At 49.8% G+C, this 12121-nt stretch overlaps 1 long non-coding RNA gene across 1 annotated transcript; it reads left to right on the top strand.

Annotated features, from left to right (window-relative positions):
- The first annotated feature begins 10257 nt into the window (after window positions 1–10257).
- On the top strand, window positions 10258–12121 carry LOC137466399 (uncharacterized). The gene is made up of 3 exons (XR_010995152.1): window positions 10258–10338; window positions 11314–11377; window positions 12058–12121. It is a non-coding gene; the product is annotated as an uncharacterized lncRNA (long non-coding RNA).

The following is a 12121-nucleotide window of genomic DNA, read 5'->3' as shown; positions in this document are numbered from 1 at the left end:
TAGCTCGTAGTTTGTAGTTTGTTTAGACTGATAGTGGAAATAAATAGGATAATAAATAAAACCTTCACTGTGTTGGAAGCTTCCCTTTGTTCTCACCCTGACATTAAGGTCTGAATTTGCTTCGGAATGGTCAGGTGTTTCTTAAATGTGGGAAGAGCCATAGATGGGGTTTGTGGCATGGATTGGAAGCGGGCAGAAGTCTTGTGGCTTTGTTGCCGCCAGGCACAACCTGTTGTGGAGAGACAGGCTTGCAGCTGTGACTAGAGGAGCAGAGTGGGGCAAAACGGAGCAGAGCAGTGGTGTCACTGCTGGGGTTGCTGCTGTGGCTGTGGTTGCGCTGCAGCTCTTGGGAAAGGTTGGGAGTGTCTGTGTTTCTGTGGGCAGAGGGGGAGGGAGCCTGGCTTCTCCACAGGCTCAGGCACAGGTGAGTGTCCAGTGGGAAGGCGAGTTCTGCCACAGGAACTAAGGCCTACATGAGGGAGTGAAAACTGGTGCAGTTTGGATCTGCGTGAGCCACTGCGGAGGCCTGTGGGCCTGCTAGGGGACTTCTTGGGTCTATGCTCTGGAAGAACATCCCCTAGACTTTAACCTTTCCCATGGACTCCTGTTTTTTGTCTCAATGTACGTTTGATACCTTATTAGTGATATCCAGTGATCGTATAGGGATTATTGAAAATCATTTACTTTGCGATGTTTGGTGATAATTGAGGGTATATTTGACGATCACTTAAATTTAAATTTTAGTTGCACAATATTTAACCGATTTCCTTTCCCAGTTCTCGTATTCCATCCCCCGCTTCCCTGAACCCACTATCCCTGAGAAGGACAGGACTGGAGATGGAACCTGCTCAAGAGCACAGGCCAGCCACCAGCCATCTGCCATCTCCCCTCCTTTTCTGTGCCCTTGCCAGGACGGTAGCGGCCATGCCTCCCCGGATTCTACCCTAACCCACTTTGCGACAGCCCCCAAGCCTGCTCCCGCTTTCCTATTGTATTAGCAGTCCCCGATTTTTGTTGTAATTCATGTTTCAGAGATTACGGACGTAGGCGACCCCCAGAAGCCAGTCGACCCAGTTATTTTATTTATTTAGGCAGGAGAGCCGGCACCCTCCGTACAGCCGGAGGAAGGGCTCTGTTGCCCCCACAGGAGACCCGTGCCCAGCCCCGCCATAAGGTCCCCCACAGGCTAGTCCCCCACAAAACCTCTCCTTTTGATTTGTGTGGTTGGTCAAGGGCACCAGGGGAGGGTGCCACCACAAGTCCTTTTGATTTTCTGTTCTCTTTTGTTTTGTGGGTAAGTGAGGGGGAATGAAGTGACGGAGAGCTGCCTGGGACTCGGGCCCTCAGAAGTGAGGGGAAATGAAAATTGGATTTACTTATTGTTTAGTTATGCTCCGCAATATCAACCCGCCTGTTTCTTTAATTCTCAAGTTTAGTTAATGTCTATCAAGTATTGTGTTGTTTTTAGTTAGAACAAGGTTATTATTTTTACTACAATTGTTAGACCTTTCATTTTAAATAAAACCAAAAGGGGGCAGTTGTGGGAGCTTGTGCTGGAGGGGATGGGCCATGCAGTGGCCACACATCAGACAATCAACGACCAACACGAAGACTCGGGAGAAGAGAAGCCACAACGGATGACACCCAGAGAACTTATGGTGAGCATATCATGAAGAGTAAAGGACTCTGGGACTGACTGGGAGTGGCCATGCAGATCAACAGCCGGTGATTGGCCAGAAGGCTTCTGGAACTTGCCATGAAAGACTATATAGATGTATGTATATCTCTATCTCTATCTCTATCTCTATCTCTATCTCTATCTCTACTTATAGCTGAATCTATAGCTATAGCTATCGCTATAGCTATCTATATCTATGTAATCTATATCTCTATCTCTCTATCTCTATCTCTATCTCTATCTCTATCTCTATCATCTATATCTATATCTATATCTATATCTATATCTGTCTACCTGTGTTGACCTCACTTTGGCATCTTCCGAAGCAGCCTCTTTATGTTTTGTTTTGCACCCTTGTTTGTGCCCTTTTATTTATGAAATATCTTCAGTTTTGGCACTTCAGTTGTACCCGTCTCTTCTCTGTTGCTCTGCCATGGAGCACACCACAGTTATGCTGCCGAGACCAGAGAGTTTCCCCTCGCGCCCCACGGATGCCCGGGGTGTTGTTGCTGATTCTTCTCTGGCCGCCCCACTGCTAGCTGGGTCGTGTGGGGCAGAGAAGGGAACCGGCACCCAGAGAGGGATCATTTCAGTGCCTTTCAGAAAATGACAGCAGAGCAACCTTTCTCAATAAAGCCATCTGAAATGACTTCATTGTCCTAATAGTCTGGATTGTCTCAGGGCTGGGGGTCAAAGATATAACAAAACTCAAAAGGCTCCAACCTCCCCAGCATCTCATTTCAGTCAAGGCTTCCGCCCAAATACCTTCCTGACTTTACCTAACGCTTCAGTGGTTCTCAAACCCAAACTCTTTCTTTCTTCTTGTCTTCCGTCAGCTTTACCACTTATGCCTTCTTGGTCTACAGCTGGAGAGAGTTTTCCAGCTGCCACCTCTGCTCCTCTGTCAGCCCCTTTTCCTCCTACTTCCAGGAAGCCCCCTTCCTTCCTTCCAGGGGCCACCCACAGTTCCACATGCCTTTCTTGTGCACAATCATGCTCTACACACCACCTACCATTATTACACCTACTTGCCTTGGTGGAGTAATTTTGTGCTTTGCTCTCAGGAGACAGGAAGAGGTCTAAAAATTTGCCTAAGATAAATGTAGGGAGGAATTGTCTCTCCCCACTGTGGCAACCAAAGGGAAGATACAAAACTTTTAAAATATTGCTTGCAACAAACGTATCTAAAACCTATGCACGTAAATGTCTTAAAAGGTAGCAAGATAAAAACATGTAAACACTCAATGCAGTGAAGAAGAGCAATTCTTCAGTCCTGTCACCACTTCATCTTTCCGTGAAACACCTCTAGGAGGAGAAAACTCAGTCCCATTTGAACCTGCTTCAGACCGAGGAACTATCCCCTTGGTATTCTTTTGTCTTCTCTGCCACAGAAAGTTTTGTTGATCCTTTCATTAAACCAACAAAAAAAGCCTGTAAAAAGAAACTGAGAAGACATCAAGAAAGCAACAATCGCCAATAAGCCTTATTTGGCAAAAGTTATCTTATTTAAATTATCCACTGCCGTAACAATACTGATGAGGATTCTTAGCACCATGTAGGCAAACCAAAGTTAGAGTAGCCAACCATCCTTTTGAGACCTTTTCAGTTTTAGGTGACATGGGCTTTTGGTCGGATCTACACGTTCTGTTCCATTCTATTTTGCAAATTTAGACTGCAGTCCATAAGCCAAAATTTCTTTTCCACGGGTCAGGTAGTATTTGTTCTAGGTGTGTGATGTTAGAGTGGTCCTCAGGGAAAAGGACATGGCTCTCTTTTCTTTCTTGTTCTCTTACCCCTCTGGCACTCAAAGCCATACTTGCTATTATAGACACTAGGTACAAGCTCCTGCTAGCATGGTTAACTAATTCAGGAGCAAACAGCCATGCTGCCATACTAGGGACATTGCTCTGGAAATGGGCAGAAAGATAAACCATGGAATGCTTTTCACTTCAGAAATGTTCCATTGCAGCTTTATCTGCAGCGGAGTTCCATTTACTGTACTGTCCAGTACAATTCCGTGCCTCCAGAGCTAACGTTAAGCACATAATTTGGGAGTCTCGAGCTGTAAATCTCACAGCCCTGGCATCAAAAGTCCTTTCGCTTCTGGTTCAGCGGCTCTGTATTCCAGGTCTGGACATACACCCAGTCTCCTGCCTGGTGAGGATATACTTGAACATTCAGGGTTATTAGTGAGACCAAAACAACCAACTTGCATGAGGAGAAAAGCATTTTCTCCTAAGGATTCTCCTACAGAGTCTCTAGTGGCAGCATTTCGGCCTCCAGCCTCTGGTGGCAGACAAGGCTCAATACCCACTGCTGCCAGAAGGAGACGCTGCAGGAGCAGTCTGCAAAGCTTCTTTAAGAATACAAGGAAACGGACTCTCCATTTAGTCCCCATTTTATTTCCAGAAAGCCTCTTAGGATGGCTGAATTCACCACCCTCTCGCAACCCAATTTTGGAGGTGGTCCCGAGATTTTGTTTTCTTAATCTTGATCCTTAAATTTTGAACTAAATTACAATAACCCAGAAGAAGGGAAACGGGACATCAGCTGTTTCTCATGCATTGCTTGGGGCTTCTCCCCCGCTCCAAGGGGTCCAAACTCTTCACGCAACAGATTGTTCCCCAGGCAAAAGACCAGGGCTTTTCACCATGTGCTTCTTTCCCAAAAGGATTTATTTCATTCCCCCCCGCCCCCCGCCCCCATTAGCAAAATTCTCAAAACATTCTCCATTTCTCTTTCTTTGGGATCATTGCTAATTTTCCCGTGTAATTCAACCACTTCTGTTGCAGAGGGAGGTACCACTACCCTACACTGCCTCCTGATAAGCAAATTGCTTCTTTATCAGCGGGCAGGGCTTGGGATGAGAAGGAGGGAAGAAGATTGGCTTTGCTGAGTCGAACCTCGCCTCCAGAGAGCGGAGGAAGGTGACATCATCTTCGGGGCACCCCCCTCTGTATGTTTTAGGGGCGGGCGGAGTTTAGGCTGAAGGGCAGCGTTTGACTCGGAGGCATTAAACCCCTCGCAAGGGCTGCGGGGGTAACCTTGCAGTCAGGGAGGCCTGGCTGTTCCTCGAGTCTAGAAAACGCTGGTTCCAGGCCTTCCCCAGCCGTGTTCAGTTGCAAGTCTAAAGCTCTTTGGCTTTGGACCAGCGCGTTTAACTGGCTTCTCAGGTTTTGGGGGCTGGCTTCATCCCTGCATTCACTTCCTGCTCCGGCGGCCTGAGGCTGGCTAAGGCTCTAAGGCAATTTGCAACTGATTCAGCTCCTTTTCTAGCTGTTGGCAACTTACAGCTCTCTGAGTCAAATCTCCATGCATATGGATACCAGGCATGGTCCTTTCCTGGGATTTTAAATTTTTCTTCTACCAAAATTCATGTTTTCTCCACAAGTAACTGCGGATGGTGCTGGCTTTTCTCAGTCTCCATCTCTCTTTAGGGCTGGACAAGCTTTATATATAAGCTTTTAGCAGGTCTGCCAGTGGAGAGCAGTTGAGATCAGCTTCTGCGTGGGATTCTATTACTTTTCTGCCAGAAAATAGCAGCTTTGACTGCAAATTTATTTCTCCTTTATTATGTCATGAGCAGTTACTGCTGTATAAAATGGCCATGTCACCTCAAGAACAGCCTGCTCATTGTGCCAGTTAAAATGTAAGGCCCCAAAAACGTTGCTCTATGGGACACTTTAAAAGGACTTAAACTTGTTCACGTACTCGGACGTAGAAAAGCAGGAGAAATACTGACAAGACGTTCTCAAGAGGTCGGAACGACAAAAATAATCTTCACTGGCAACTTCTGAAAATCAGAGAACTTTGGCAAAAAATTTAGAGCGGGATTCAATCCACATGAAACATTCCATCAAGCATTAACTTAGCCCATTCAACTTCACAAACTCCAAGCCTGTTAGATTTTAAGTTACTCAAAAATCTGAGAGGATGGAATTGGAAGAATAAAGGGGAAGAGAGAAGGAGAGAAAATACCTAGAAAAGAACCAACATAGCTACCAATCCTGGTTCCAGTGGTGTTCAGCTGATAGAATTCCAAGAGGAGGTAGGGCCAAGACATGTGGTTGCCATGTCTCGGGAGTTAAATACCCTTTGGCTTTCCTGGGGCCTTCCCCAACATGGGGCTCCCACTCACCCGGCCATTTAGGAGCTGAGTTAGGGGTTCCAGACACAGGTGTGGAGCGTTGCCTCTGCTGTGCCAGGGATCAGCGGCCACTGCTGGGCTGGGATACAGGCCTGGCAGTGTGGGGTGGGCAGAGTAGGGCAACACCTCACCAGAGCAAGGCTTGGTCTGCCCCTTTCCCCGCATACAAGCACCTGAAAGGTTTTGAGCCAGCAATCTCTAGCCTCTCACCACAAGGTTTCCGGGTTCCTGTGCTTCTTGGCTGTCAAGACTCCAAAGATTTGTGGCTGGATATTAAGAAACCTGCACTTTTATTCTCTTTATCCAAAAGAGGCAGCATGAGGCTTGTTTGTTCTTTCTAAGACCTTCCCTCCTTTCTGTGTCCTCATCCTGAGATAGTCCTTGTAACGCCTCTCCTCTCTCCCCTTCTCCACGACAATGGAGGGGAACAACGGAAAAACCAATCTATGAGAGGCAAAAAATGTTAGAGTTACAATGTAGTAAGGAAAAAAAAAAAAAAAAAAAGCAGTATACAACAAGAAGAAGAAAATTGTGCAAAAGAGGTAATGGCTTAAGCGACAAAGGTGAAGTGTCACATGGGGCGCCTGGAACAAAGACAAGATGGCGAGGGCTTACAGAATGATTCTGATGGTAGATGGGGGCTGCTGGTGCTGCCTGGAGCAGCTGTGGACCTGCAGTGGCAGTTTCCTGCTCCCTCTCTGCAGCAGTGATGGTGGCAGCGGCGATGGTGACGGGTGTCTCTCCCTGCAGAGCTCTGTTTGGTACTGCCGCTACCATCAGTCCGCCATGCTGGGCGTGTGCATGGGAATCAGCTCTGCTGCTTCACTGCCTCTTCCTCCCACCCTGCTGGGCTCCGTTTGGCTTGGCTGGGCTCCCTTTTGGCTTGGCTGAACTCACTTGGTATCAGTGTCACCACTCTGGGTTGCCTTGTTCTGCTGGAGCGGAAATACAGTCCCAGATGCCACCCTGGCCCTGATGGTTTCAGCCATGTGTCAGAGCTGTCACTTCTGTGCCACCCATCTCAGCCCCGTGTCCTAAGAAATACTGTGGAAGGACAAAACTGGGGGGGCTGGGGCTGGGGGGGGAAACGGTGGTGGTGCTTTGGTGCCAAGGCCTCTGTGCTAGAGGGAGCCAGACAGAAGGATCCCCCTTGCATTTCCGGTCATGGCATTTCCCTGCTGAAATCCTACTATGGCTATGATGTACAATGTTTGGAAGAAATAGTGCTGAAAGATCCATGACCTCGTCTCTGTAGCTAGGAGAAAGCTCTAAATGCAATTAAAGCAGTGCTTCTCCTTGTTTGCTGCTTTCAAGAGCTGAGGAAGGTCCAGGTGGAACATTATTGGCCAGAAGCATTGGTGGCCAAAGACCACTAGCGTGGTTCCTCACCTCCTGGTCCCTTCTCAGTGCTCAGCTTCTCGGTGTGGGCTACAGGGGCTTAGTGTGTTCTTGGAGTTACTCTTAGATGCCTTGAGCAGCAGGTTCTGGACTAGGAGGGCTTTTTGTGTTGCTTTGTAGCAGAGGAGAGCTTTGCAGGCTTTTTTTGGCCTGAGCTGTAGAGAAGGCCTGGTTCTATGCATGAATTCACAAACCAGCCTAGGGTGGCTGCTATTGTGATGTCAGCGGCCGCATCCCAGCGTTGTCAAGGCAAAGTTGCTGTGCCGAGGCCCGGAAGGGCTCAGTGCGCAGAGCAGCTCTGTGGCACGCTCGCTGCAGGCGGAACCTGCTGATCGCCGAGGTCTCTGCCAGCAGGACTCTTGAGTATTTTTGTTTCTTCCCCACAGGCGTTGTCTGGTGCAGACTTGAGCAGCACTGCTCAAGCCATGGAGAGGGTGTGTGCTGCAGTTTGCACGGCTTTCTCCTTGGCTTATTCTGGGTACTTTTTCACCCACCTGGCACGTAAGTGGACTGTTTTGTTCAGTGCGGCATATGGAAACCAAAATGCCACCAAGAGGCCTTTAGTTGGGTAAAGCTGCTGTCAACAGCTGCAGCTAAGAAGGGGGTGTCTCTAGCCAGTGGGGCGTGGGGCAGCATTTGTAATGTAGCCTGCAGGGGTTCCGCTCCTCCCGTGGCATAGCCTGTGGCAATGGAGTCTGCAATCTCCCCAGTTTGCTGGCTCAAGCAAGACAACTTCCAAGATAGGAAGACTGGGAGAGCTTGACAGGAGTCCTTGTGAAAGCTGTGCGCTGCTCTCCAGGACTGAGGGAAAGTCCCTCAGTTCAAGTCTTCTTGTCTGCATTCCCTCATCCCAGGACGTGCCTGTGGAACTTGACACTTCCTGCGTGCTAGAAGAGCCATTTGTTCTGTGATGAAACCACAGACTCAGCTTGGAAAAGGCCTCTGAGATAGACATTTCAGAGGAGTTCTTGTGTGCTGCTGAACCCAGGAGCTGTTCCTGTGCTGTGTCACCACAGAACTGCCACCATGGTTAAGGGGGACTTGGGCAAAGCTATTTTGGGGAAAGGCTTTCAGTAAGCCCATGGCAATTGCTGCATGCAATCTCTTCAGAAAACTGAAGTACAGGAAAGAGAGGAGCTGTAGCTCCTGCTGGATGGGGTGGGGCAGAAGCTGTAACGCCTAGTACAGAACCACTCGGACTTTCTCAGTCTCAAGTTTCTATGGGTTGAGTGGCCAAAGAGGACAGAAGGTAGAGACGAGGCAGTGGTTTGTGCTGTTGTCTTGCTTGCTGTGTGACACAAGGCTTGCTGCTGGAGTGACGTAGTGAAAACAGAATGATCTGTCTTTGGGTTGGTGACTTTCTGGTAGGCTTGCCCAGCACAGGCAGTTTTCTTACAGCATCTGGTTCTTTTTCCCTTGTGTGTTGCAGGTCACGTCACCCGTGCCTGGAGAGAATCCGGTCCTTGGGTGAGTGGGAAAGGAGCCTTTGGCGTTGGTAGCTTTTGACAATTGTGGAGCAAGCTGTGAGCTGGGCCTGTTGCAGTCCAGCGCCAGCCTGCTTGGATGAATGGAAGTACAGTGCAGGCTCTTCGCAGAAGCAGCCGCAGCAGCAGCAGCAGTAGCAGCTGCAGGAGGAGTTGGATCCCGGGCTGTTTCCTCCAGTTCCTTTTCAGAGCTTTTAAGCAGCTGAAAGTGGGGTTGCTTGGTGCTTTAAGCCATGATGGAATTTCTCCTGTAGAAGAGAGTGCAGTCCCATCGAATTGGCCCATTCTACTTGAGTTTGAACAACTTAGAATGCCATTTCTGTGCAGATGATTTCTCCTTAGTGCATCTGGCTCTAGAGCTGAATATAAAGAAGGTTACCAGTCCCTCACACTGCTGTCTGTCTGCAGAGCCCAAAACCAACCTCTGAGCCTCCTCTGGCTGCACGTCTTCCTGAAGAAGAGGCCGAAGGGGAGGAAGATTCCCACCAAAGTGCACCTGCTGCCACTGCAGGGCCTGAGCATCCAGCGTCAGTAAGTGGCACCTCTGGGTAGTCCTGTGGCTGGAGCAAAGCATAGCTGCAAGTTTCTGGTCAGACAGCACCTCCCGTGCCTGGCTGAAGATGCTGAGGGCTGGAATCCTTCCAGCTCTTCCAGAGCACTTCCCCCAGCCTGTGAGGCCTGGAAAAGGGGTGTGGAACTTGGACGCTTAGGCATCGCTTTCCTACTGTTCTGACAGGGGCTGTGAATTTGTCTTAGCCAGAGACAAGAGGTAGCATTAGGATGTCTTGGGATGCTCCTGGGGTACAAGTGAAGCCCTTTGTGCCCAGTGGCTGTGCAGGCTCCTTGTCCCCAGTGAAGAGAGCAGTGCAAAGATGCAGTTCACAGCCTTGCAGGATATGAGGAGACACTGTCCCCAGGAGGGACCAGGCCCTCCCCACAGAACAGCTAAAGTCAGTCAGTAGCTAAAGGAACAGCTGAGTTGCAGCGGGGCCTGTAGCTGAATATACCGAAGGTTCTGAATGACAGGTTCTTTCCTGACCCTCATGCTGCTGTCTGCCCACAGAGCACAGGGGCAGCGTCAGCACCTGCTCTGGCTGCCTCTGCACCCGAGGAAGAGGCTGAAGAGGAGGAATCCGCTGCCAATGAACCTGCCCCTGCTGTCAGCCTGCGGCCTGAGCAGCCCACGTCAGTAAGTGCCTGTTTTGGCTAGCAGTGTCTTTGGTGTCATTTTGTCCATCATGTAAAAGCAGCCTTTGGATTTTGCGCCTTGAGCTGGAGAAGTGGGCTGCGAAAGCTGAGAGGTGAAGAGCCCTGGGTGTGGCCAGCAGCGTCTTCCTAGGAGCTTGCATTTGAAATGGGATCGGAGGGGCACCTCCGACGTGCAGGCATGTTTGTGACCCAAATGAATTTCTTGTCCCAGAGCTCCACCTCCTGTGTCCTGGTACCTGCACGAGCTGCAGCTGAAGGCCCTGAAGAAGCCTCCAGTCCCCAAGCTGGAAACTCAAGCCTGAGCAGCTCGTGCACCTGGAGCACGACTAGTTCCTCTGGCAGCAGCTGGAGCACGACTGGTTCCTCTGGCAGCAGAGAGCAGCTGGGAGAGAGGACAGAGGACAAGTGCCTGGCCATGCTGAGTATGTGCTTTGTGATCCTTGTCCGCCGGAGCAGTGCCTTGTGTGTGCGCGTGTCAGCAAGAGCTGTCCCACCTCCTGTTCCTCCTCAGCTGAGTGCCAGGTCCTGTGGCCTCCACACAGGACCTGCTGTTGTGCTTTGAGGTGGTGAGGGGTCCCTGGGGTGTTGCTCCTGCCTCTGAGGGCAGCTGGGCCTGGTTTGGCTTTGCCTGAGCTTCCCTCTATGCCAAAAAGAAAACAGAGGTTGTTTCTGGCTGAGCAGGAGGCTGTGACCTAGCGAATGAGTAGGCCTCAAGGAGCTCCTGTGGGGCCCAGCTCCTGTGGGGCACAGCCAAGGTCATCTTCAGAACTTAGCCTGGCCTAAAGGCTGAGGGACCTCATTCCTGAGGCCCATCACAGTAGGGTATAACATAAGCTGCTGCTCTTGAAAGGCAGAGGGGCATTGTTTAGGCAAAGTCCTGCTTAAAGCTGGAGATCTCGGCTCTGCTGGAAGCACTTTGCAATATTCTTCCTGTTCTGGAAAGGGCAGCTGTTGATAAGAATTGATTCCAGAACCCAAGATGCCTTGGATGTTTGCAAGGATGAAAGCTTTTGTTGAATGTCACAGAGTGTTCATGGCCAAGAACAGAAAGGTTTTGTTTTTCCTGCTGCCCTTAATGTTTGTAGACAACAATCACTTCTCCTGGTTGCAGTTTTCTGATCCCTGTCTCCTCTGACTGTTTCTCGATGTGCTTAGATTTTAGTGTAGACTTCTAGTTTTGGGCAGGCCATCTGTGCTGCAGGGCTGCTTGTCTTGCTGCTGTTGTTTTTGAGGTGGTGGTGGTGGTGGTGGTGGTGGTGGTGGTTGTGGTGGTGGTGGTGTTTCCCAGCTGACTGAGTTGAAAGGGCAGAGTGTCCCAGACAGTGGGGCTGCCTTTCTGATCTGCTGCAGGGTGGGACCTCTTCTGAAGTGAACATCTTTCCTTGGGATTTTTACAGAGATGCTGGTGAGCGAGGGAGATCCTGAGGCTAAGTACACAGAACTGGAAACGATTGGCAAAGGGTGAGTGCAGCCACAGCTCCTTCTTCACAGCGGGGGGCGGTGCATTTTGCTGGTGTCACACCTCCCCAGAGTGACAGCAGGCAAGCTCCAAAGCTGTTCAGACACTGTGTTAAGATGATGCCTGATGATCTCTAAGTACTGGTCAGCATTTATAGCTGAAGTGGCCAGAAAAGTAGAGCCCTTCCTGTGTCTGGTGCACCAAAGAGAAGCAGCTGCCAATGGCTCTGGACCCAGAACACAGCCGTCTAAGGATCCTCTATTTTGAGTACTTCTCCATTTGTGTGCGCAACAGTGGAAGCCTTTGCCTGCTCCAGCTGTGGCTGCAGGCTGTGGCTGGACACTATTTTCCTTGGAAGCTGGAGAAAGGATCTGTGTCTGGAGGCTTTCCTCCAATGGCTCTTACATGGCTTCAGACTTCTCAGAAGGCCTCAGTGGTGGTGCTTGAATTTGGCAGATAGACTCCAAGGAGAGGTGTGAGAAGGCCGAATCGGCATGTGCCTGGAAAAATCCCACACATGCACAGATACAGAAAGAGAAAAGGGAGAAAAGACCCAGACGAGAATCTGTCGTGTTCCATTTACTGTTTGCCCCGGGACTTTTTTTCCGCGGTTGGACCGCGGTGTCCTGCACTTGCAGGGACTAAAGGACTTCTTCTTTCTCTGCTGCTCTTTTGTTTCTAGGGGTTTTGGCACGGTGTGCATGGCAGTGGAGACTGCCACAGGAGAAGAGGTAAGCGTCAAGCAG

This window comes from Anomalospiza imberbis, unplaced genomic scaffold (assembly GCF_031753505.1).
Source record: "Anomalospiza imberbis isolate Cuckoo-Finch-1a 21T00152 unplaced genomic scaffold, ASM3175350v1 scaffold_199, whole genome shotgun sequence".
NCBI classification, from domain to species: Eukaryota; Metazoa; Chordata; class Aves; order Passeriformes; family Viduidae; genus Anomalospiza; species Anomalospiza imberbis.
Note: the sequence above shows the minus strand (reverse complement) of the source record. Positions and strands in the feature narration are given on the sequence as shown.